The sequence below is a fragment of the Microcaecilia unicolor genome, chromosome 4 (genome assembly GCF_901765095.1).
Source record: "Microcaecilia unicolor chromosome 4, aMicUni1.1, whole genome shotgun sequence".
NCBI classification, from domain to species: domain Eukaryota; kingdom Metazoa; phylum Chordata; class Amphibia; order Gymnophiona; family Siphonopidae; genus Microcaecilia; species Microcaecilia unicolor.
Window position 1 is genome coordinate 367,113,230 of NC_044034.1, and position 23,206 is coordinate 367,136,435.

The 23,206-nt window shown below is 47.8% G+C and overlaps 1 protein-coding gene across 1 annotated transcript in view; it reads left to right on the forward strand.

The window, feature by feature from the left end:
• Positions 1–23,206, forward strand: part of CFAP47 (cilia and flagella associated protein 47) — a 1,083,264-nt gene that overhangs the window by 631,223 nt on the left and 428,835 nt on the right.

Consider the following 23,206-nt stretch of genomic DNA (forward strand, 5'->3'; position numbering starts at 1 on the left):
AGGGTTATGGGCATGGAAATGGATATATCATGGGCATTTCAAAATGTATGCATGTTGTTATAGATTATGGCCCTCTGCGCCTAAATCTATATGCCAGGATTTACGCCACATTTTCGTTAAAGTAAATGGAGGCACTAGGATATCAACTAAGCATATTCTATATACTGCACCTAAGTCTAGGCACCATTTATAGAATACGCTTATGCGGAAATATTTTCCGCGCGGATAATTAAACCCAACGCATAATTAAACTCTGGAATTCGTTGCCGGAGAACGTGGTGAAGGCGGTTAGCTAAGCAGAGTTTAAAAAGGGGTTAGACGGTTTCCTAAAGGACAAGTCCATAAACCGCTACTAAATGGACTTGGGAAAAATCCACAATTCCAGGAATATCATGTATAGAATGTTTGTACGTTTGGGAAGCTCGCCAGGTGCCCTTGGCCTGGATTGGCCGCTGTCGTGGACAGGATGCTGGGCTCGATGGACCCTTGGTCTTTTCCCAGTGTGGCATTACTTATGTACTTATGTCCTCTACTTGGCTCACTTTTATTACATAGAGCAGTGATTTAACCTATTGTGATGTCATAGTGGCTCATTCCACCAATAAGAGCCAACCTCATTAGTGATGTCACAATGGCTTGATTGTATAGAATGTATGTACGTTTGGGAAGCTCGCCAGGTGCCCTTGGCCTGGGTTGGCCGCTGTCATGGACAGGATGCTGGGCTCGATGGACCCTTGATCTTTTCCCAGTGTGGCATTATTTATGTACTTATGATTTTCTAGGTGCCATAAATAGAATCTAGCCCTGTGCGCTAACTGTGAATATTCAGTGGAGATAGCCGTCTCTCTCCGACTGAATATTAGCAGTTAGCCGGCTAAACGCTATTTAACTGGCCAGGATCCAGACAAGAGTCTGAGGGGCCCTTTTACTAATCTGCCTAGGCACCTATGTGCGCCAATTTGTAACTATCACCCGGATACCGCGTGGCCCGGGCAGTAATTTCATTTTTTTTAATGCGTCCACTACGCGCACCGTAAAATTTCTGGTGCGCGGCGCTAACTGGGTGGTAATTGTCAGTGTACGGACGCTGACGATTACCGCCCAGTTAACGCGCGAGACCCTATCAGTAAGTCAGTGGGTGGCGGTAAGGTCTCAGACTCAAAATACATGCGTGCCAGTTTTTATTTTGCCGCACGTCCATTTTCGGCCAAAAAAAAGGCCTTTTTTGCAGGTGCGCTGAAAAATGGACCTGTGCGCGTCCAATACATGTGTCTATGGTGGGCCATTTCTTAGTAAAAGGACCCCTTTACATTCTAATCCAGAAGCTCTTTGGACTCTCATTTGTTAAGGTCATTTGTAATGTGAGTCCTTCTCAAGAGCAGCACCCCAGGATGGAACCTGCAGCCTTCAAGTATCAGAATGTTTGTTTTGTTTATGTTTTTTTTAATATATAAACATGTATATTCTGTTTTTGCAGATAATTTATGGGGCATTACAATAGTATCTGTGCAGGGAATCTGTTTTGACAAGACTGTAAGAATGGTCAGTATTCTCAATGGAGAAGGGTAGATAGTGGGGTTCTCAACACAAAATCATCCACTCAATTGAAAATTATCAACAAAAAGTATTCAAAATATATTCTCAGCATTGAGAGCGATAAACAGGGCATATTCTCAACCTTAATAACAGTGGCGTTCCTAGGGGGGCTGACACCCGGGGCGGATCGCCGATGCACCCCGCCCCACCGGATGCATAGCCCCCCCCGGATGTAGTGCGACCCCACCCCCCGGCGAAAGGACACCCCCGGGTGCACACTGCTGTGGGGGTGCCGCGCGTGCCTGTCCTTCCTTCGTTCGTTCCATGCTCCCTCTGCCCCGGAACGGGACCTGTTCCGGGGCAGAGTGAGCATGGAACGAACGAAGGACAGGCGCGAGCAGCACCCCCCCAGCGGCGTGCACCCGGGGCGGACCGCACCCACCCCCCCACCCCCCTAGGAACGCCACTGCTTAATAATAATATCCTCTTAAAAAAACAACGAAAAGGGAGGAAAAGCCTCAGAAACTTAGTCTGGGACCTTTTTGATAAGCAAATGATGTCCTCATAGACCACTTGACCACCCTCACAGGCATAAAAACTTCCCTTCTGTCGTTCTATTAAATTGTTTTCAAAAATAGAGTGTAATGTGGAAAAGTTTTTTATTGGAGCATGAGTTTTACTACATTTTGTAGCCCAGCTGATTCTCGCTTCCAACCTGCTAAGCTAACTGCTTTTAGCACATTCTCTGGCAATGAATTTTAGAGTTTAATTACACATTGAGTGAAGAAATACTTTCTCCGGTTTGTTTTAAAATTTACTACATTGTAGCTTCATCTCATGCCCCCTAGTACTAGTATTTTTGGAAAGAGTAAAGCGATTCACATCTACTTGTTTCATTCGACTCAGTATTTTATAGACCTCTATCATATCTCTCGTCTGCTTTCTCGTCTCCAAACTGCAGAGCTGTTGCCACTTTAGCCTTTCCTCATAGGGAAGTCATCCCATCCCCTTTATCATTTCCAATGCCCTTTTCTGTACCTTTTCTAATTCCACTGTGCATGAGTGGAGGCATGAATGGGGTGACTGACAAAGCAATGGAACTGATACATAGCCTGTGAGCACGTACTAAAATTAGATTATTCAGCCCCCAAATGCCCCTGATAACCACATGCTCTCATTGAGCAATATAAAGAGAAATAACATCGAGACAAGAGGTGCTGTAGCAGAGAAAGATAATTGGTCAAGCGAATTTCCATGAAAGAGAACCTCGCTGAGGAAGAGAGCTAATGTACAGCTTCAACTCATAGATTCCGAGTGAAGGTGGTTTCCATGGACAACAACCAAAGGATCTCAGTAACAGGAAAACAGGGTCAGAAATTATCGGGTACTACTACTAATCATTTCTATAGCACTACTTGATGTAGTTGGCACTACATGCAGATACTTTCTCTGTCCCTAGAGGGCTCACAATCTCCCTTGATGTACCTGGAGCAATGGAGGGTTAAAAGGTTTGCCCAAGGTCACAAGGAGTTGCAGTGGGAGTTGAACCCAGGTCATCAGGATCAAAGACCAATACACTAACCCAGGGGCGTAGCTAGGTGGGGGCATGGGCCCCCACAGATTTAGCCCTGGCCCTCCTGCTATCACCCCCCCCCCCGCCAACCCTCCCCCGCCACCGCCGTCAGGTACCTTTGCTGGTGGGGGTCCCCAACCCCCGCCAGCCGAAGTCCTCTTCAACGCCTGTCTCCGGCGCATTGCTGATATGGATTCTGTTTCTGTGTAGGACGTCAGGACTCACAGAAACAGAAGCCAGATCAGCGAACGCACCAGACTCGGAGACCGGTGCTGAAGGGGACCCCCCGCCAGCAAAGGTACCTGGTGGTGGTGTGGGAGGGTTGGGGGTCGAAAGGGACGGGAGGGATGGCACCGCTGGGGGAGGGTCAAAAGTGGCATGCGGGGGAAGGGGGGTTGGCACCAGGGGAGGCAAAATGTGCCCCTGGACCCCCCTCCCGCCGATGTCTGGCTATGCCCCTGCACTAACCATTAGGCTACTCCTTCACTCCCTGTTCCCAACAGGATGCCACACCATGAGCCCCAAGGGAAAAATCCTACAGATGCTGAAGTGCTAAAGACAGTACTGAAAATTAGAGGCAGAACAGAGCTGTGCTGACACTGAAGTTGAGCATAGCAAATACTGAGGGAACCGTACTGAATATATTGAGAGACACATACCAGAATAAAATATAAAGGACCACCACCATGAGAATATTTTAAAAAAAAAACAACCCTGGCAAAGAGCATGCGGTATTCGCCAAATTCGTGCCCTGCTCATGCACAGTGCACCGGGGTATTCACCCCATTCATCCCTCCGCTCATGCAGAGTGCACCGGAGTAGTCACCCCATTCATGCCTCCGGGGTAGTCTCCCCATTCATTCCTTCCCTCGTGTAGTCACCCCATTCATGCCGTCACTCTTGCAGAGTTACTGACAGTCCAAATCTCCTCTTGTCTGAGTAACAAAGAAAAGCAATGGAAATAGTTTAACTCTAGAGAGAAGAGAACTGAATTCAGCTTTTTTTGAGCACAGAAGCAGGAGGTGTCAGCTCGGTCTAATACCGGATAAAAATAGCCATATCTAATCTCTACTGCTTAAATGATTCCTTTAATGTATAGCATTAGGTAATTAGTGTTTGTCCCTGGTAGCTATGAGAATAAAGTGCATGAGGTCAAAATAAATTATTTTCGTAGGAACAAGACCTGGAGGCATGCACATTAATGGAGTATTAAAAAAAAAAACCCTGCAGACCTTTCCTTAAAACTTGAAAACCATTCCCTTCCTGCAGAAATCTTTAACATCATAACCATACGTCTTTCAGCTGTGGCCAGAGTCTCCAGGGTAGAGGCGAGGACAGTGTAACATTGCATCTGTTTAAGAACAGCGTTCCAGGTGAAATGCTGGCTGCTGATGCCTTCTGAGATGATTTCAGTATTAATGACATGCTTTTTTAAGTAATTAACATTTCTGCTTTTGGAATGTTTCCCCTCCATGGAAATTGCCACAGCTTTTAAATAATTTCCTTCCTTCTCCCTGCATATGAGAGCTACGAAAGAAACTGCTAAAGAATATAACAGAAAAATGGCAGCAAGATTCAGGGAAAGATGAAGTAGGTTATGTAACACAGTGATGGGGCTTAGATATGGCTGTTTTTATCTACTATTAGACCGAGCTGACACCTCCTGCCATGAGTGGAGGCATGAATGGGGTGGCTACCCCAGTGCACCGTACTTGAGCAGAGGCAGGAATGGGGTGACTACCCCAGTGCACTCTGCATTAGTGGTGGCATGAATGGGGTGACTACCCTAGTGCACCGTACTTGAGCAGAGGCAGGAATGGGGTGACTACCCCAGTGCACTCTGCATTAGTGGTGGCAGGAATGGGGTGACTACCCTAGTGCACCGTACTTGAGCAGAGGCAGGAATGGGGTGACTACCTGGTGCACTCCCCATGAGTGGAAGCATGAATGAGGTGACTACGCTTGTGCATTCTGCATGAGTGGAGGCATGAATGGGGTGGCTACCCCAGTGCACCGTACTTGAGCAGAGGCAGGAATGGGGTGACTACCCCAGTGCACTCTGCATTAGTGGTGGCAGGAATGGGGTGACTACCCTAGTGCACCGTACTTGAGCAGAGGCAGGAATGGGGTGACTACCTGGTGCACTCCCCATGAGTGGAAGCATGAATGAGGTGACTACGCTTGTGCATTCTGCATGAGTGGAGGCATGAATGGGGTGGCTACCCCAATGCAACGAACTTGAGCAGAGGCAGGAATGGGGTGACTACCTGGTGCATTCCGCATGAGTGGAAGCATGAATGTGGTGACTACGCTTGTGCATTCTGCATGAGTGGAGGCATGAATGTGGTGGCTACCCCAGTGCAACGTACTTGAGCAGAGGCAGGAATGGGGTGACTACCTGGTGCACTCCGCATGAGTGGAAGCATGAATGAGGTGACTATGCTTGTGCATTCTGCATGAGTGGAGGCATGAATGGGGTGGCTACCCCAGTGCAACGTACTTGAGCAGAGGCAGGAATGGGATGACTACCTGGTGCACCGCATGAGTGGAAGCATGAATGAGGTGACTACGCTTGTGCATTCTGCATGAGTGGAGGCATGAATGGGGTGACTACCCCGATGCGCTGTCAATGAGTGAAGGCTTGAAAGGGGTGACTATCATAGTGCACCGTACTTGAGCAGAGGCAGGAATGGGGGGCACTGTGTATGAGTGGAGACATGGATGAGGTGACTACCCTAGTGCACTCTGTATAAGTGGAGCTATGAATGGGTTGATTACCCTGGTGGACTCTGCGTGAACAGAGGCATGAATGGGGCGATTACTCTGATGTACTTTGCAAGAGCCGAGGCACGAATGGGGGTGGGGCATCAGACCACTTCCCATTCTGCAGCACTTCCTTCTTTCAGTCGGCCACCCCCTCTCCCATAACCCACTTCCCCAGCAGGCAGCAAGAGAGACATTTAATGGGGTGTCATCTCCTGCTGCCACAGGGCCACATTTCACAGTTCTTATCACCCAGACTTCAAGCTGCTTCTCTTTCCTCTGATCAGTTTCCTGGTCTAGTCTAGGCAGGAGGTTTGCTGTCTTGTGAACTGCCTTGACTGATCTGATCGTTGGCCTACCAGGGCTTTGTTTGCATTTCACCATGAAGTGTTGCCTGACATTCTAGCGCTTATGAGCGTCATTTAGTCTGATTGTCAGCATCCCACCAAGGTATTAACAAATTGGGCCCACTGTGTCATAGCTAATAAAAATTCTAATTAGCTGAATAAATCTTGCCTCATCATTATTCTATTTTGCCTTTATCGCAGAAAGGAATGTGTGTATTTTAAAGCCCAACACAGAGCAGAAGGAGAAATAGTCTTAGTCCCTTATAACGTTTCTTGTATTATAATCACATATAGGCTTTTAATATGGCTTCTTTATTTTCTCAGTTACGGGGGATTCTCAGTCCCACTATAAACCTGAAGCTATGTAGGTAGTGGTAGAGAGTGAGGGATAGTGTTAGATTTGCTAAACCCTGAATCTGTCCTGGAGGGAGACCGTAAGTGGATCCTAGCCTTTTAATACAGCTCCTAATACATTGTGGTAGCCGACATGCTGATTACACATGGGAAAAAAACAAAATTACAAATGCAACGATGCAGTGAAATGTAAGCTGGAAAGCATTTGGAACAGGCCTGACATCTCCTTTTGAATAAAGGGCTACTACCTAGCAGTGAAACATGCATACACAGAAGACTCCCTGAGCATTTGAATGTCTCTTAGCCGGATGCAGAGCTCTGTGGGTCACTAAACCAAATGAGCAGCTGCTTCCTTGGTTTGACCTTCTCTGGGCCTGAGCTGGGGATAAATATTTGGCAGTGTTTATGGTGCTTTCCTCTCTGAACACACCACCCGAACTCTCGTCCACGCTCTCATTACCTCTCGCCTGGACTACTGCAACTTACTCCTCACCGGCCTCCCACTTAGCCATCTATCCCCCCTTCAGTCTGTTCAGAACTCTGCTGCACGTCTCATATTCTGCCAGAACCGATATACTCATATCACCCCTCTCCTCAGGTCACTTCACTGGCTTCCGATCAGATACCGCATTCAATTCAAGCTTCTCATTCTTACCTACAAATGCACTCAGTCTGCTGCCCCTCACTATCTTTCTACCCTCATCTCCCTTACGTTCCCGCCCGTAACCTCCGTTCACAGGATATATCCCTCCTCTCAGTACCCTTCTCCACCACCGCCAACTCCAGGCTCCGCTCATTCTGCCTCGCCTCACCCTATGCTTGGAACAACCTTCCTGAACCCTTACGCCAAGCCCCCTCCCTGCCCGTCTTCAAGTCTTTGCTTAAAGCCCACCTCTTCAATGCTGCGTTCGGCACCTAACCCTTACCGTTCAGTGAATCCAGACTGCCCCAATTTGACTGCCCCTATCGGACCGACCGTTCACTTGTCTATTAGATTGTAAGCTCTTTGAGCAGGGACTGTCTCTCTTTGTTAAATTGTACAGCGCTGCGTAACCCTAGTAGCGCTCTAGAAATGTTAAGTAGTAGTAGTAGTGCTTTGCAGGCTCAGACTCCCCCAGTCTTCAAGGTTTGCTAACATAGGATTTTCAGGCACATAATGAGCGTCTGAAAGCTTCCGAGGGAGATTTCTGAGAGAAAAGAGAGATGTCTTAAGTCTCATCAATATGTGCTGAAGGACAATACTGTTTTTAGGAAGTGAGAAAGTACAAAACCAGTCATCAATAAAAGGGGGTTTGTAATGCTCTCTGTGGGGGTCATGTGCCAACGGTGCGTACGAACACCATAACTGTGCATTATTTCATGCAGGGCCTGTTGCATAAAATGGCCGTGTGGCAAATAACAAGAGTTAGCCACGGTAGTAAATGAATCTCTGTATGTATGTTTGCTTTGTCCCTTCTCTTTGAGCAACCCACATGTAGAGACAGATGTTAGATGGAACATGGCACGTGTGAGATTCCCATACTATTTTGCAAGAGGCTCTGTCAAAGGTTTGTTTATGAAGTGAGATCTTGTAAGATAGAGGCAGGGCTGCACATACCCAACCCCTCCATGTCCACTGGCGGCCATGATTTTAGAAAGCTACACTGGAGAACAATAGAAATATCCCTCACCCCATATATATGTAGAAGTAGCTTGCTAAAATTGATGCTCCCTCCGCTAAGGCCTGATGCTAGCACTTCCCCCCCAGTCAAGTCCCCACCCCAATGCCCGCTTCCCCCTACCTCACTTGGCAGTACAATCCCTGGCTGTATTACCCAACTCCCTGGCAGCACAAACCCCACCTGGCAGTTTAACCCCCCCCCCCCCCCCCCCCCCCCCCCCTTATGTTCTCACTTCGTGGCAACCCCCCCCCCCACCCCTCCCCTCTCGCCATCTGGGCCAATCTTGCAGTCCAGTTCTCCTCATCAGCCCTCCTCTCCCAGGCTAGTTCCCCCTCCTCCAAGGGCCCAAGTTCTTCAGAAATAGTCCTTAGCCTGCAGGTCCCATACCCTCCACCCAATCTCGACACACTCCCCAGGCTTACCAAGGGTCCCTGGTCTCTAGTGGAGTGGAAGCAATGCCCACTCACTCCGGTCTTGGGTCTTGGCTCAATACAAAATGGCCACCAAGCCCTCTAAGATCTTGATGGCCATTTTGTATTGGGCTGAGACATGAGAAGGGAGTGAGTGGGGATCAGTCCCACCCCTCTAGACACCATAAATCCCAGGTAGTCACAGAGGGAATGATTTGGGGAAGGGGTAGGAGGATCTACGGGCTGAGGCCTATTTTTGAGGGCCCTAGGCCAGTGTGTATGTGCCAGGGAGTCTTCTCTTCAAGGGTTTGAGGATGTAAGTTTTCTAGGCTTATTTATGGTTGTTGGTATATGAAAACAGCGTTTGATTGTTCAGATACAGACTGAAATGTGAAGGATAAATATACAATTTCATCTGTCACTTGGCACCAGTAGAAATGGCAGTTGGCTCATCATCATGTTTGAAAACACAGATCATATGAAAGCAAAATATCTAAGATGCAACAAGATAGAATCTATTTCACAGTGGTGATTCCGTAGTCATGCAGACTCAAAGTCTGAGGTATTAGCCTGTGGGATTCCCATACATTTTTTACCAATTCGCTTGAAAGTTCGCTGCCTATGAAAAGGAACTGGGTAGCAAACATTGGCATGAAAGCTTGCTGTTACCACTTTCATGAAGGGAGGGGGGGAGGGCTCTTCTGACTCCAAGGATCTGTGCGTCCTTCAAAGGACCTTTCAGAACCTCTTGGAGCTGGTCCAGCACTGTGGCTTTGTCCACTTTTAGTTTTCCAAGTTCTTCATAAACACCTTCTTCTGTGAATGGCACAGTATCGACTTTATTCCCTCATGTCTTTGTTGATTCTTTGCAGTCCTTCTCCAGGACTTCCTTCCATGAACACTGAATTTTCATTTTTTTCCTCACTCTCCATATATGATTCCTCAGAACCTTTGAGTCTTGCAATTGCACCTCTGGCCTTCCTCTTCTGCCCAATGTACCTAAAATGTCTTGTCACCTCACTTTAGATTCTTAGCCATTTTTTTTCTTCTTTGTATTCTTTTGCCATCGTGATTTTTCTCTTTGGCTCTCTCAGTTTTGTTTGTTATTCTTTTCTGTGTTGCTGTTCTTGTAATAGTCTGTATTTTGTGAACCATTCTTGTTTTACCTTCATTTTTCCAGCCCTTTCTTTGGAGAATCATATCCACTTTGCATCCAGTAGATACAAGTCACCCAGTATTACTGCCGCTACTTTTGTCCCATCCAGTTTTTCTGATTGAGTCATACAACCGTAGATTACACCTGTGAGGATGGAAGTACCATCTTCTCTTTCAAAGATGATCCACAGCACCTCCTCTTTTCTTCACAACTCCTGCATTTCAGTCCCTTTAATGTAGCTCCCACACTCTGGAATGTGTTGCTTGAAAGGCTCCGCTTAACACAAGACTACCTCTAGTTCATGAAGCAGGTGAAAGCTTGGCTCTTCAACCAAGCCTTTAACGGAAGAAGTAACTAACATTAATTCAAGAGGATACAATACAATACATAGAAGGCACAGATACGGAATGAGACAGGAGGGGAAGGAACATGGGATAACACGGGGAGAAGGTCAGGGGCGAAGCAAGAGAGAGAGGTTAAACAGTGGAGTTGCCAGTGGAATAAGCCTTGTCGAATAAGAATATATGTGTTCTTTTGTGATTGTTTTCCTATCATAAGCCACTTAACAGCTCTTGAGGCAGGTTTTCATTATTCAGAACCAGGCTTCATTTGCATTATCTTGGGATTTTTCCCCAGTTTTGTATCTCCTTGCAGCGCTATAGAAATGCTAAATAGTAGTAGTAGTATCTCCATCCCACATACACATAATTGAATTTTAGTGATCATTCTGGGTTGGAAGATGTGTAGCCTGACTCCCTTCAGAACCAGACAACCATGAACCCCTAATTGGTCACCTAGGTCGATGCTTCTCAACCCAGTCCTTGAGGTTCTCCCAGCCAGTTGTGTTTTTTAGGATTACCACAGCGAATATGCATTGATAGATTTGCATACCAAGGACCTCTAATATAGTCTCTGTGGTAATCCTGAAAACCCAACTGGCTAGGTCCAGGAGAGGATTGAGAAGCACTGAACTTAATGTTATTCCATGCAATGGCCATAGCTCCTCCTACCTCTTGGGACTAAAGGACACTGTCTTTTCAGCATCCCCAACCCTGACTGACTTGAGGAGAAGAAGTCCTGACCCAAGAATCAAACTAGGGACTTTCTCTATGAAAGTGCACAGCACTTTCCACCAAAGCTACAGGGACAGCCCAGAACCAAATTTTTAATCTCGTAGGCTATGTGTACTGCTATAACATTAATTATTCACTTTAGAATTAATTTTCGTAGCTCTTGGCTACCTTAATTAAATGACTTGCTTTGCTCCCCCGCCTGTTATTGCAAACAATGGCACATTATTGCAGTCATTTGGCAAGAATTGTATCAGCACAAATGCTGAGCTGAAAATTAATGTGAGAGTGAATCAATGGCATAAGAGCTAGAGGCAAGATAACCTGACCTTATTGTTTTCCTTTGAAAGTATAAATAGGGCGTAATGATTGTTAATATTTAATTTCAGACTATTTCAAGACATCCACCAATTAATAGATTGGGAAATTCATTTCAATCTCGCGAATGTATCTTTAACACTTTTTTCCAAAGGAGTCACAAATTGTACATCGTCTGCATATAGCCTGAATTGTATACCAAAACAGTTGAGTAACCGACAAAGAAGTATCAAGAAGGTATTAATGAGAATAGCAGATAAACAGGAGCCTGTCTCTAACAATTTATACTCTGACAAATCATTTCCCCTAGGACACGGAAGCCTCTATTTTTTTAAGGAAAGATTCAATACAGTAGCTTGTGTTCTGATTGCCTTCAATCTATTAATCAAACTAACATGATTAATAGTATCAAAGGCAGCGGATACATCTAAACTGACCAAATGGAAAGGTTGGCCATTACTAAAGCCTATTCTTAACACATCAAACAGAGACAACTTACGTAAATCCAGAAAATATACCAATTACTCATACACCAATCTTTCCATCACCTTGGCTATGAATGGTAACGAAGAGATGGGTCTATAATTCTCCACAAAGTTTAGATCAGCATTCTTGTTCTTTAACAAAGGTCTTACAACAGCCTGTTTAAAGGATTCTGGCACTAACTATTCCTGCTTCTAAATATCCCTTAATGATTTTAGTAAACACCGGGACTGTTATTTCCTTCAAGCCTTTTAACGCTGATGGTTGTCAAATATCATTTCTATAAATTCTATTATTTACCTTAGAAAATATCTGCCCTACTATCTCTTCTGAGTTTCCTCTGAAAAAGTAACCCATAATTCTCTCTCTTATAAAGTACTTATCATCTCATCAGGTAATTTTGACTGATCAAATTGATCTCTTATGCATTTCACTTTTTGAAGAAACCATTTGCAAATTCATCACTAGAAATCTGAAATAAAGTTGCCACAGAAACCCCCTCTTCATGAACTAACTTATTAACAATAGAAACAATCTTTTTGGAGCTAGAAGCACTTTCAATTTCATTATAATAAAATTCACATTTAGCTTTATAGGTCATACTTCTATATACTGTCATCTTTTCAAGATAAGCTATCTGAGTAACTCTAGACGGATATTTTCTCCTTTCACACTCACTTTTCCTTAACTCTTGTTTAATAAATCTTATCTCATTGTTAAAACCAGGGGACTCTACTTGATCTCTTAACAGTCGTTCTTTTCTTTGGAGCAACAGCCTCCGTAGAATCAGATAACACCCCACTTCATATTTGAAATAGGGTATCCACTGATTCTATCTCATCAAAGTTTGAAGCTGACGAAGAGGCATATTTTCAAAGCACTTTGGGAGGCTAAGTTCCATAGGTTTCTATGGAACTTTGGGAGGCTAAGTGCTTTGAAAATATGCCTCAAAGTATCTTGTAATCCAAGAAATAAGATTTTCTTCTATCCGCAATTTGTTGTTTCTTTTCTCTCACACCATGCTCAATACCACAAATATTCATAACAATTTGGCCATGATCCGACCATGGAATAAACTCAACTCACTTAATATTCACAAATCTTGATTTTTTTAAAATTTTGATTCAAAAACTAAATCTAACAGGTCCTGCAATATGTGTTGGAACCTCAATTTTCTACCTCCAACCTGAAGCGTCCAGACGTTCCAAAAAACTACCAATCATCATCATCTTTAGCAAGATCAACCTTTAAATTAAAATCTTCCAACAAAATAGCATTTGACAAAGTCACATTTGAGGCAGTAATAAACTCAATCATAAGTAATTAACTCAATCTCTATATAAAATTCCCGGAGCAACATATACTAAAATAAGGTTAAACTTGAGTGATAACAACAATAAGATTTCAATTCCATCACCTCCCAACCCATCAAGTGTTTTTAAAATTGATCTCATTCGTAAAGATACACAGTACTCCACCTCCCCTTTTCCCTTTTCTCAATTGAGTGGAGGAGTGGCCTAGTGGTTAGAGTGGTGGACTTTGGTCCTGGGGAACTGGGTTCGATTCCCACTACAGGCACAGGCAGCACCTTGTGACTCTGGGCAAGTCACTTAACCCTCCATTGCCCCAGGTACAAATAAGTACCTAAGCCACATTGAGCCTGCCATGAGTGGGAAAGTGCAGGGTACAAATAAAAAAGAAACAACACTATGTATAACCTATGGACACAGTTGATTTACAATCACCAAATCACTGTTCTCTAACCAGGATTCTGTAACACAGAAAATATCAATAGCCTGCTCTTGAATTAAATCAAAACTAGCTGAACTTTATTGCGAACTGACCTAGCATTAGCTAACACCAGTTTCCATATCATCAAGCTGATCAATCCATAGACTGGTGGGTTGTGTCCATCTACCAGCAGGTGGAGATAGAGAGCAAACTTTTGCCTCCCTATATGTGGTCATGTGCTGCCAGAAACTCCTCAGTATGTTCTCTATCTCAGCAGGTGGTGGTCACACACAGCAGCAGCTCTGGCTAGGCCTCCAAGCCTAATTTTTAGGTTTTGTTGAGTGCCTGGGGTTGAGGGCTCTTCTTGAGCAAGTGCAAACCTGGTGGCGCCAGGTCCCTCCTTTTCTCCCCCCTCCCGCTGGCTCCGTTAAAAAAAATAAAATAAAATTTTGAACGTCCTTAAAGGCGTTTATTTCGACGTTTATTTAAACGTTTATTGCAGCTACTCACTGGGACACCAGGTCGTTACAGCTCGGAGCGGACAGCAGGTAATTTTTACCTTTTTATAGTGGGCAGGGGGTTCCCCGATTTATCTCCACGTGGCATATGGCGTCGGAGGGCGAGGGCGTAAAGAGTCGCTCCCCGGATCGCTTGGGTGCTTCTAGAGGGGATGCGGGGGTCTTAAAGCCTGATGCGCCCTTGTTGGGTGACAGTTTCGTGGCCGATGAATGTCCCGGTCCTTCCTCCGGCGTGGCGATTTTTCCCGCCATAAACGCCCATCCCCCGCTCCTCGCCTCCGCCATCTTGGCCGGCCACGCGGCTCGGACGGCTTCTTCTTGGGCCGCTCTTGAGGTTGGAGACATTAATGCCATGAACGCCCTTAATTTGGGCGACGGCACAAAAGCGGCTAAAGTTAAGCGCCGTTCTTCCCGCGCGGCTCCTTCGCGGAGTGTCGCGCCGGACGCCATTTTGGATGCGCAGCATGTCTCTCCCCCGCTCTTGCGAGCGCCGGTTGAGGGTGCGTCTAGGGCTGTTGCCCAGGCTGCGGAAGTACACAGTCTGGGGGGTTTCTCCCCCGAGTTTGTTTTGCTGCTGCATCAGGCCTTCCTTATGCAAAACGCTGCCCCTGCTCCCTCGTCTGGTAAAGAGGTTGAGGTTCCCAGAGGTAAACGCCCTCGGGTTGATTCCCAGGCCTTGGAGGACTTTGTCTCCTCCGATGTAGATGAGGGCAGCGTATCTGAGGTCTCCCAACGGTCCTTTGCGGATTCCTTGGAGGAGACGGATCCCCGCTCGGAGGGAGCGGATGACCCCTCTGCAGCGCGGCTTTTTAGCTCAGAGGATTTGTCCAACCTGTTGGTACAGGCCATGGACACTTTGAAGATTTCCTCTCCGGAGGACGTCTCTCCCTCAGCCCCTGTTGGCTCTGCCATTATGCTGGGGACGAAGCGCCCGCCTAGAACCTTCCACGTGCATGATGCCATACACACCTTAATTGCGGCTCAATGGGATGTCCCGGAAGCGAGCCTTAAAGTGGCTAGGGCTATGTCCCGCCTCTATCCTTTGACTGAAAGGGAACGTGAGGCCTATCTGTGGCCTACCGTGGATTCTTTAATCACTGCGGTGACTAAGAAAACGGCGTTGCCGGTGGAAGGTGGCACGGCCCTAAAGGACGCCCAAGACAGAAGATTGGAGGCGGCCTTAAGGTCGTCCTTTGAGGCAGCTGCTTTAAGTTTGCAGGCCTCAATTTGCGGCTCCTATGTGGCCAGGGCATGCCTGACTATGGTGCAGCGGGCTTTCCCCTCGGATCTTTCCTTGAGGGCTGATTGGCCGGCCCTGGAATCGGGCTTAGCCTATTTGGCAGACTTGCTGTATGATGTCTTGAGGGCCTCAGCGAAAGGCATGGCTCAGACAATCTCTGCGCGGCGGTGGCTTTGGCTGAAACATTGGTCTGCTGACCACGCCTCTAAATCCCGCCTGGCTAGATTGCCTTTTAAAGGCAAGCTGCTCTTTGGGGTCGAGCTGGACAAAATCGTGACCGATCTCGGCACGTCTAAGGGCAAGAAGTTACCAGAGGTCAGGGTTCGGGCTAGTACTCGCCCTGGTACCTCCAGAGGACGGTTTCAGGAAGCCCGTCGGTACCGCCCGGGCAGGTCGGGCTCCTCTGCCCCCTCTTCCTTCAAGAGGAACTTCTCCCCCAAGCAGCATTCCTTTCGCAGAGACCGCCGTCCCGGAGGTGCTCCCTCCGGTCCTCCCCCAGGGTCTCGTACCCAATGACGGGGCCTTGGTCCACGCCCCAGTGCAGATTGGAGGACGGCTGTCCTCGTTTATGGGCGAGTGGACCACAATAACTTCAGACGCTTGGGTGCTGGAAGTCATCAGAGACGGCTACAAGCTAGAGTTCTGCCGACCCTTAAAAGACGGGTTTGTACTCTCTCCCTGCAAGTCTCCGGTCAAAGCTGTGGTAGTGCAGCAGACCTTGAACAATCTGATCCGCCTGGGGGCGGTCGTTCCGGTGCCAGAAAATCAGCTTGGCAAGGGATGTTACTCCTTTTTCTTTGTGATACCAAAGAAAGGAGGTTCTGTACGGCCTATCCTCGACCTCAAAGGGGTCAATTGGGCCTTGAAAGTTTGGCACTTTCGCATGGAGACTCTCCGCTCTGTTATAGCGGCAGTGAAGGCAGGAGAGTTCCTGGCATCCTTGGACATCAAGGAAGCGTACTTGCATATTCCCATCTGGCCTCCTCATCAACGTTTTCTGCGTTTTGCAGTACTGGGCCGACACTTCCAGTTCAGAGCCCTCCCGTTCGGGTTGGCTACTGCTCCGCGGACCTTCTCCAAAGTAATGGTGGTCATCGCGGCCTTCCTGAGGAAGGAAGGAGTTCAAGTCCATCCTTATCTGGACGACTGGTTGATCCAAGCCCCCTCTTATGCAGAGTGCGGCAAAGCTGTGAACCGGGTGGTTGCTCTTTTGAGCTCCCTGGGGTGGATCATCAACTGGGAGTAAAGCCAGCTGCGCCCGACTCAGTCCCTGGAGTATCTGGGAGTTCGATTCGACACCCAAGTGGGCAGAGTGTTCCTGCCAGACAATCGGATTGTCAAGTTTCAGGCTCAGGTGGACTAGTTCCTAGTAGCCTCTCCTATTCGGGCTTCGGACTACGTGCAGCTGTTGGGCTCTATGACGGCCACGATGGAAGTAGTGCCCTGGGCCAGGGTTCATATGAGACCACTACAACAATCTCAGCTGCTGCGCTGGACTCCGATGTCGGAGGATTATGCTGTGCGCCTTCCCTTGGACCCAGCAGTGCGCAAGGCGCTGAGCTGGTGGACGCAGACAGTCAAGTTGTCTGCAGGAATGCCTCTGGTGACCCCGGAGTGGATTGTCGTCACGACAGACGCCTCTTTGATGGGCTGGGGAGCCCACTGCTTGGGAAGGACAGCGCAGGGGCTCTGGTCTCCTGCAGAGGCAAGTGGTCTATCAACCTCCTGGAACTCAGAGCCATTCGGTTGGTGTTGTTGGAGTTCATCCCGGTACTGGTGTTGAAGCCTGTACGGGTCCTGTCGGACAATGCCACGGCTGTGGCCTATGTCAACCGCCAGGGAGGTACCAAGAGCACCCCTCTAGCCAAGGAGGCCATGAATCTATGCCAGTGGGCGGAAGCGAACCTGGAACAGCTGTCAGCGGCCCACATTGCCGGAGTCATGAATGTCAAGGCGGACTTTCTCAGTCGCCATACCTTGGAGCCCGGAGAGTGGCAGCTATCTGCTCAGGCGTTCTTGGGCATCACGAAGCGCTGGGGCCAGCCGAGCCTAGATCTGATGGCGTCATCGGCCAATTGCCAAGTGCCGCGCTTTTTCAGCAGAGGACGGGACCCTCGATCCCTGGGAGTAGATGCTCTTCTCCAACAGTGGCCTACACAAGAGCTTCTCTATGTGTTCCCGCCCTGGCCCATGTTGGGCAGGGTGCTAGACCGGGTGGCAAAGCATCCCGGCAGGGTAATCCTGGTGGGTCCGGATTGGCCCAGACGTCCCTGGTATGCGGACTTGATCAGGCTCTCAGTCGGCGATCCTCTGCGGCTGCCAGTGGAGCAGGGCCTGTTACATCAGGGTCCCGTGGTGATGGAGGATCCCTCCCCCTTTGGTCTTACGGCCTGGCTATTGAGTGGCAGCATCTGAGAAAGAAGGGCTTCTCAGACAAGGTCATCGCCACTATGCTGAGAGCGAGGAAGCGCTCTACTTCTACTGCTTACGCCAGGGTTTGGCGTATCTTTGCAGCGTGGTGTGAAGCAGGCTCACTTTCTCCCTTCACTGCTCCAATTTCTTCAGTGTTGGCGTTCCTGCAAGAAGGTCTGGACAAAGGCCTGTCGCTCAGTTCCCTGAAAGTTCAGGTAGCGGCTCTGGCTTGCTTCAGGGGCCGCCTGAAGGGTGCTTCCCTGGCTTCGCAGCCAGATGTGGTGCTCTTTCTCAAGGGAGTTAATCACCTGCGCCCTCCTCTGCACTCAGTGGTGCCTGCGTGGAATCTCAACCTGGTGCTAAGAGCATTGCAGAAGCCGCCTTTTGAACCCTTGTCGAGGGCATCTCTGAAAGACCTGACGTTGAAAGCAGTCTTTTTGGTGGCTATCACTTCAGCCAGAAGAGTTTCCGAGCTCCAGGCACTCTCATGTCGAGAGCTTTTTCTGCAGTTCACTGAGGCAGGAGTGACTATTCGCACAGTGCCTTCCTTCCTGCCCAAGATTGTTTTTCGCTTCCATGTGATTCAGCAGCTCTGTCTCCCTTCCTTTCGTAGGGAGGTCTACCCAGAGGAATACTCTGCTCTCAATTTCTGGATGTGAGACGAGTCATCATCAGATACTTGGAAGTGACCAATGATTTCCGGAAATCGGATCATCTGTTTGTCCTGTTTACAGGTCCTCGTAAGGGTCTGCAGGCTTCTAAGCCTACAGTGGCAAGATGGGCAAGGAAGCCATTGCAGCGGCTTAGGTGGCCGCGGGGAAGGCCCATACCTTTGCCAGGCATTACCGCTTGACTGTGGCTGCTCGGGCGGAGGCCCGGTTTGGAGCTTCAGTGTTGCGGTCAGGGATTTCTATGTCCCGCCCTGGGTGAGTACTGCTTCGGTACATCCCACCAGTCTATGGATTGATCAGCTTGATGATATGGAAGGTAAAATTATGTATCATACCTGATAATTTTCTTTCCATTAATCATAGCTGATCAATCCATAGCCCCTCCCAGATATCTGTACTGTTTATATTCTGGTTGAATTTTAGGTTCAAGTTTAGCCTTCAGTTACTTCAGGAGGACTTCGTGTTCAAGTTCTTCTTTCACTTGGATTCTTCAAGAGTTGAGACGAGTTTGTGTTACAGTGAGCTGCTGCATTCCTCTCCCCTCCGTTTTACGGGGCTGGATTGAGATTTAAATTCTGCTGGCACTCCCTCCCGCTTCGTGCGGCTGTAGGGCAGCTTTGTACCCCTCCCGCTTCGGCGGTGTTAGGGTCAGTCAGCTCCTCCCGCGGTTGCGGTTGCAGGATAAGCCAGATCCCCCCGCATCGGCGGGTGTGGTGTCCCTCCCCCGCTCCGCGGGGATGAGCTGGACGGATTCCCCTCCCCCACTTGTGTGGGGATGAGCTGGGTTAATTCCCCTCCCCCGTTTCGGCGGTGGTGAGCTGGGCAGAGTGTCCCTTCGTGGGTGTAATTCTCTAAGTGCTGAGTCCTGCGGATGGAGCTTTGATATCGACATACTGAGGAGTTTCCGGCAGCACATGACCACATATAGGGAGGCAAAAGTTTGCTCTCTATCTCCACCTGCTGGTAGATGGACACAACCCACCAGTCTATGGATTGATCAGCTATGATTAATGGAAAGAAAATTATCAGGTATGATACATAATTTTACCTTATAAATCTTCAACGGAACACTAAAATAGCTATTTGACAAAGTAACGGACACCAATTCTCGTGCTCTAATGATTTTAAAGTAGTTATTATTCTGCAATTCACCATATCTTCCTCTACCAGGCAACACTGGAATATTACTAAAACACATGTTTCTTAACTCTAACGCCACCTGAAATTAAATATGACCAAAACCGAGCTTCTCATTTTCCCCCCCAAACCCACCTCCCTGCTCCCCCTGTTTTCTATTTCTGTTGATGGCTCTCTCATTCTCCCTGTCTCCTCAGCTCGAAACCTTGGGGTCATCTTTGACTCTTCTCTCTCCTTCTCTGCTCATATCCAGCAGACCGCCAAGACCTGTCGTTTCTTTCTTTACAACATCTGTAAAATCCGCCCCTTTCTTTCCGAGCACTCTACCAAAACCCTCATCCACACCCTTGTCACCTCTCGTTTAGACTACTGCAATCTGCTTCTTGCTGGCCTCCCACTTAGTCACTTCTCCCCTCTCCAGTCGGTTCAAAACTCTGCTGCCCGTCTCATCTTCCGCCAGGGTCGCTTTACTCATACTACCCCTCTCCTCAAGACCCTTCACTGGCTCCCTATCCGTTTTCGCATCCTGTTCAAACTTCTTCTACTAACCTATAAATGTACTCACTCTGCTGCTCCCCAGTATCTCTCCACACTCGTCCTTCCCCACACCCCTTCCCGTGCACTCCGCTTCATGGATAAATCCTTCTTATCTGTTCCCTTCTCCACTACTGCCAACTCCAGACTTCGCGCCTTCTGTCTCGCTGCACCCTACGCCTGGAATAAACTTCCTGAGCCCCTACGTCTTGCTCCATCCTTGGCCACCTTTAAATCTAGACTGAAAGCCCACCTCTTTAACATTGCTTTTGACTCGTAACCACTTGTAACCACTCGCCTCCACCTACCCTCCTCTCTTCCTTCCCGTTCACATTAATTGATTTGATTTGCTTACTTTATTTATTTTTTGTCTATTAGATTGTAAGCTCTTTGAGCAGGGACTGTCTTTCTTCTATGTTTGTGCAGCGCTGCGTATGCCTTGTAGCGCTATAGAAATGCTAAATAGTAGTAGTAGTAGTAGTAATTACTCAAACTAAACATTCAGAGTCCCAGTATATCCTTCACATCCTTCCGAAGTCTGCATGAAGGAGTGCTTCATCGTCAGCGCGACATTGTCGGCGCCTACCTCTGGTGCTTCTCCTTAAAGCAGCTCAAATGCCCACCTATATGATGTCACAGATGGGCGGCGTCTAGTTGTCTCGGGAACAAGCCTTGATGATATTAACTTGGGAGAGATTTTCTCTTTGATGTTCCTTCTGCAAGATGATAAAAGCTAGCAATTTTATTCTCAGCTCAGGATACAGACAGACATGGGATTTGGGGGGAAGAATGCTTGTGAAAAAGTTTCTAACTGATTAAAGTGTCTCATGATCAGTGCTGCCAAGAGTGGGGGCAAGATTCCTCCCAGGTCCGGCATCCAAGGGGGGCCTGGTGCTGGCGATAGAAAAGCTGCTTTCTTCAGGCTTCCAGTGGCAGGCACAGGCAGAAGGCTGGATTGGTCTCTTGCTCCTGTGTGCCGGGTTATTACATTAACTCTGCTCTATCTATTTCTGCATTGGCGGGAGGGGATGCAGCAGGAAGAAAGACCCATGGTCAATAGAGCAGAGTTAACACGATAACCTGGCACACAGGAACAGGAGACATACTGAGCAAGCAGTAAGCTACTGCCAGGTGGGGTCCAGGGAGGGGTGGAGACCCATGGGGTGGGGGGAGGCCTTGGAGGCTGCCTTCAAGATTGTTTTCTCCAGACTCCGTTCCTTTTAGCTCACCGCGCCTTATGCCTGGAATAAACTTCCTGAGCCATTACGTCAAGCTCCATCCCTGGCCGCCTTCAAATCCGGGCTAAAGGCCTACCTGTTTGATGCTGCTTTCAATTCCTAACTTGTCACCTGCTCGTAACCTTTATCTTGTCTTCCTCTCTTCAATAGTCCCTTTTACCTATGTGTTCTATCTGTCTGTCCTTCCCTTATCTACTACTACTAATCATTTCTATAGCACTACTAGATGTACGCAGAGCTGCACATATTATATGAAGGTACTTTCTCTGTCCCTGGAAGGCTCACAGTCTAAGGTTTTGTACCTGGGACAATGGAGAGTTAAGTGACTTGCCCAAGGTCACAAGGAGCTGAAGTGGGAACTGAACCCAGGTTGCCTGGATCAAAGCCCACTGCACTAACCATTAGGCTACTCCTCCACTCCAAAAGTCCACCGGAGTGGGGCATGAACTCACGAGGACACATGTTCAACGTCTTAACCACTCAGTCATCCTCACTACCATTCAGACTCCTCACCGTACTCAGACAGGACTGAGTCTGTGCCTGCCTCAGCTCAGTGGAACATTGTTCATGCCCCAAAGAGTGTAGAGGTACAGCCCTACCCTCAGACTCTGGGGAAGCTTCCTCCCCAAATGTTGAGAGCGTTACTGCATGTGTTGATGTTGTTGTTGACACTCTTCGAGGCGCTGGCGCCTTATCCCTTATTTGTCCTGTCTGTCTGTCCTGATTTAGATTGTAAGCTCTTTTGAGCAGGGACTGTCTTTTCTTCATGTTCAACTGTGAAGCGCTGCGTACGACTGGTAACGCTATAGAAATGATTTGTAGTAATAGTAGGCCAGGCTTGGTCTCTCGGCAGCTCTGTTCATGATTCTGCCTTCTCCCTCTCCCAGAATGGCTCTGCTTTGGCTGGTGTACCCCCTCCCCCCCAATAGGTGTGGTTTGCCTCCAAAAGTGAATGGAGCAAATGAAGATTTAACTCATTCCATTTTCTTGACCATTTGTTTTGCTTAAAAGTGCAACCTGAATATGCCCATCCATTTTAAAGTATATGCCTAACATTCCCTTGTATGTATCTGTGTAGGTTCTGCATATCTGATCAGGAGAGCAGGGAAGATGCAGTTTGAAAGAAGCACTTCCTAAATGCTGTGTTTTAGTATATTAATATATCTATGCTGCAGCTGCCTTTTGCCATAAAAATGTATTGAGACATTTTTATTTTTTTGGGAGGGGGGAACTCTATTTCATTGGAATCCCAGTCCTCTTTGGGCTATTTTTCAACTTTGTTATGTTGTTTTTCCTCAGTTTCTCCCCCTGCCAAATTTGGTCCTGAAGTGCTAAGTTTCTGAAGAGTTATTTTGCCCCCAGACAAACTCACACTTCAGACCCGTCACATACAATTTATCTCCAACAATCCACTGGACTAGAAGAATAAAAATATGCTGGTTGATATTCAAAAAGGCTTAACCGAGTAGGAGACACTCCTGCCCAGTTAAACTCTGCTGAGCTGGCCGTCTGCCAGTATTCAGTGGCACTTCAGTAGGTACTGCCACTGAATATTGCCTGTGACCTTCTCAGCAGTATCCAGTTAGTACTGGAGTGGTCTAGGTGAGGAGTTCAGTACAGACTGGTAGCTAACCAGGCAGCAGCAATATTCAGTTCGCCACCCAGTTAGCAAAAAGGCTGTACTATCTTTACCCAGTTTGCTAATCGGGTAGAGGGCTGAGCTTTGTGGACAATTCTACTAATAAATCCCATTCCTGGAAGAGTTCCCTGTCCCCTGGGCATCTCCCCGCCTAGAGTATTTCTCCTCCCGTGGTCCCCCCAACACACATGATCCTAGCCCTCCCACATACATATATATAATTGTGTCCCTCCTTACCAAGATCAGCCCCAGTCCTGGACCCTCCCTCCACCCCCTGTAGGCTGCCCTTGCTTTTTGTAGGGTCTCTAGTAGTCTAGTGAGAAGTTGGGGCAGGAACGATCCCTATTTGCTCCTGCCCATGCTAGATCCTGGGTCAATATGGTTGCTGCAACCTCTAGTGGCAGTCTTGTGGTAC